Raw genomic sequence first — 4,348 nt, forward strand, 5'->3', positions numbered from 1 at the left:
TGTCTTTCTGGAGGTAGGCATCGTCTTATTACGAATAAAATAGAATTTAGGAATTTAAATTCCTACGATTGAGATCTACCACACGATCTAGAGTAAGAAGATATAGTGACAGTCCTAAATATCATGTAGCCTCCTACTTATAAGTGTGGTGCACAACACACCCATAAACAAGACTCTACTAGACACGGATTGTAGACTCCCTAGTACAGAACTGCTCTTATACCACTTTTGTCACGACCCAAACCGATGGGCCGCGACGGGCACTCGGTGCCCTTACTCAACAGAGTACAAACGTAACATATCTTTCTCATTACATCAACATGGGTAAATGGGCCAGAAGGTCCGTATGAGGTAACAAGAATTAAACATGAGAGAACACTCGACATAAAACCACCCAACATGATATACTGACTTATACATATGACGTATACGACTATAAAGCCAAAATAATCACTCATACACTGAACATAGGCTGACCAGGCCATAAAATCATTCATATACATAACATATATCTACAAGCCTCTAAGAGTACATAAACGTCATAAGGTGGGGACAGGGCCCCGACATACCAATCAATACATGTCTAAATCATACTAACCAAATAAGTAACTCCGGAGCAAATGGAGCCCACCAACATCTTCCGATGAGCTGATAGCCTACTTGGAGGACTCTAACCTGTCTATCGGGACCTACGGGCATAAAACGCAGTGTCCCCAAGCAAAAGGGACGTCAGTACAAATGATGCACCGAGTATGTAAGGAATGAAAATCAGCAAACAGTAGACATGAGAGAAACATGGAGTAAAAGACTCGACATGTAAGTCTGGATAACTCTGTAAATCATGTGATACTTATAGTATCATGGATATGCGTATGAATGTCATTTCGTACGTAGGTACATGTGTTCATAACATCATCAAGCCTTTGAGGGCATCCCATTATATCATCTTGGCTACTGCAGGCAAAATCATCAACGTATACCAGTTGATCAGGTGGTAGTGCGTATATCCCGATTGCAACCTGGTTTTTTTTTAGCTCGATCACTTAAGAGCTCTTTAAGAAGTCCGTTTTTCAGCAATGTTGCCACCTCCTCGTGCAGATGTCGGTAGTCCCCAGTCTGGCGGACATTTGTCCCATGGTACTCGCACCATAAATTAGGATCCCTATGACTGGGATCGAATCTCATCAGCCTTGGGAATCATGCTTCCTTAATGTTCCTCATAGCCGACACTAGTTCCAATACACTAACGTTGAAGTTGTATTCAGACAGCTTGGGGTAGGTAGAGTCCCAGGGGCCTGATACATCTTTGTGTGCAACGATTTGTTATTTCGATCGCATCCTTCGGCCCTTTCATAGGGCAAAAATCGTCCTCTAGATGACCGTCGGTCTGCGTTGAAATCATCCTTCAAATACTCCTTATTCTTCTCCCTATCCCGACCCTTGGTTGATGTCGGGAAACCAAGATGGTCATCTTATCTTTGACTCGTACCAGTTGTGAATATTCGCCCATGTATTTGGCTGGAACTCGAGCAAACTTTCTTTTTATTTTCGGTAAGCGTCGGAACTCCTCAGATTTAGCCCTTTAGTAAATGCCTCAGCTGCCCATTCATCTTGTATGGCTGGTAGCAGCATTCTTTCCTTCTGGAATCTAGTCACGAACTCCCGCAGCAATTCGGACTCTCCTTGTGCAATTCTGAATATGTCGGCCTTTCGGGCTTGTACCTTCCTAGCCTCGACATGGACCTTGATAAAAGAATCTCTGAGCATGTCGAAGGAATCTATTGAGTGCTCGAGTAAAAGCAAATACCATGTCAGGGCCTCTTTAGTAAGGGTCTCCCCGAATTTCTTCAATAAGACTGACTTAATATCGTGCAGAGCTAAGTCATTTCCCTTCACCGTCGTTGTATAGGTGGTAATGTGCTCCTGAGGATCCGATGTCCCATCATATTTCGGTACGTCTGGCATCTTGAACCGCTTCGGGATCAATTTCGGTGCCACGCTTGGTTTGAACGGCAACTGAGTATATTTCTTTGAGTCTGGCCCTTTCAACACTGGCGATGTACCCAGGATTTGGTCAATTTGGGCATTTATTTCTCTCATAAACTACATGAGTTTATTTTTAAAGGGATCATTGTCAATGTTGTTACCGGATCCGCTATTGTTCCCACCGGCGCTGTCGAAGCCAACCTCGCCTCTCGGGGTATTGTTATTAACCCTCTGTGTTGTTTGGTTTTCGGGAATACCAGGAGGAACTGGACCTCTTCCATTCGCATTGTAGGAAGCGCCCGACAATGCTTGCTTCAACTCCGTCATGACCTGATCTTGCCGTGAGAGATGGCCCATAATATCCCTTTGTTGCTCCCTTAAGGTTTTCACTGTTTCCACAACGTGCTCGTCTTCAGCATCATCAGGAGTTGCTTCTCGAACGTGCTGTGGGTACTATCCTCCATGGACCGGCGTGGCCACGCCTTCCCCGTTGCAGGTATCGCTGATCGAATCATCGTGTTAAGGCTGATTTCCTTGGGCCTCAACGTTGTGCGTGTTATTAACATCGTTATCTCTCATTTTTCTGATTTTTGCTAAAAAACAAAGACTCAAATAGGTTAGTAATAGATGCAAGGATCAACTCAATTACGCAACTGTCTAAGCCCTACGGTGGGCGCCAAATTGTTTACCCGTAAAATGGAACAATTGAATTTATACGTGGTTTATAGACAAGAGAATCGATTTGATCCCAAAATGATAAATAAATTAAATAAGAAATGCAAGACTTAGTGTTGAAATCGAGATAAGACAATGAACAACCTGATTCCAGGAGCGTAGCTTCTGAAGGTTGTAATAGTAATCTTAATAAGCAAGGAATGAAATATTATTAAGTTTTTGAACAATATATATCATAAGTTTGTTAGAAAATTTGTGTCCATAATGATTGTTAAAATTCCTATTTATAGTGGCACCTAGGGAATAAGGTCTTAGGATCAAGCCCCCCTTAAATGACAATTATGGGGGGGCCATTGAAGAATGTGTAACAGCAGGCTATGAATGACACATTCTCTATAACGGACTATGTAGTTAATATTGTAGAATATTCTTCATTGAATTGTCACGACCTGGAATCCCAACCTCAGGGTCGTGATGGCGCCTAACATCCACTTGCTATGGTAAATAACAAGGAATAAGAAGTCAATCTAATACAATACCATCATAAGTCACGTAATACAATCTACTTCCAAAGATCCAGAGTCACGAGTACACGGGCAACTAGAAGTTCTACAAACAGAGTTGAAATAAATACAACTGCTTTGAAGGAAATGAACAGTAAAATAGGGAAGAGGAAGGGGACTTTAGAGTCTGCAGACACCAGCAAATCTACCTCAAGTCTCCGTATGCGATGATCCTTGATGACGTACCTCACGCACCGCCGGGACCAATACTAAAATCTGCACAAGAAGTACAGAAGTGTAGTATGAGTACAACCGACCCAATGTACTCTATAAGTGTCGAGCCTAACCTCGACGAGGTAGTGACGAGACTAAGACAGGACAACTACGTAAATAAACCTGTACAAGTGTATGTATATATATATATATATACGAAGAAGAAACAAAACAAATATTAACGATGTACAACTGGGAGGGGACATGCAAAAAGGGAACGATACGATAACTACAGCAGGAGTAACATCACGTAACAGCCAAAATAAATACATCAACAATAGAAGAACAGATAAAACCAAATAGAATAAAAAATAGGACGACCGGACGACTACACCCCTTACCGTCGTCTTTTACTTCCTCGTTCCCTTTACCCACTGAAAATAGATAGACAATAAAATAAAAATAAAAATAGGACGACGGACACTCCTAACCCTTACGTTCGTCTTTTTAACCTTCCGTTACCGTACTCTCAACCTAATCGTTAAACAAATGAATTAAAAAATTAAAGAATAGGCGACGGCGATACCACCCTTACCGTTACGTCGTTTTTACTTCCTTCCTTTCCTTCCGTCCGTACCAACTAACTAAATAGTAAATAAAAAGTAGTAAGTAAGTAAAATAAGGTCGAACCGACGAACGTCTTCCCCTTCCGTTCGTCCTTTACTTACCCTTCCTTTCCTTCCCTACTACTTATAGTAATAACTAATATTATAAAATAAAAATAGATAACTAGCGTACGACGTACTACTACACCTTAAAACTAAACTTACGTAAAAACCCTAAACGAACGTTAAACGTTTTACGGTAAACCCGTAAAAAACCCGTAACCGGTTTAAACCCGTTTACCCGTACCCCCCGTAAACCCCGGTCCCGTACCGTACGTTAAACGTACGTTTAAACGTTAAACGGTT

The sequence above is a fragment of the Nicotiana attenuata genome, unplaced genomic scaffold (assembly GCF_001879085.1).
Source record: "Nicotiana attenuata strain UT unplaced genomic scaffold, NIATTr2, whole genome shotgun sequence".
Taxonomy (NCBI): Eukaryota; Viridiplantae; Streptophyta; class Magnoliopsida; order Solanales; family Solanaceae; genus Nicotiana; species Nicotiana attenuata.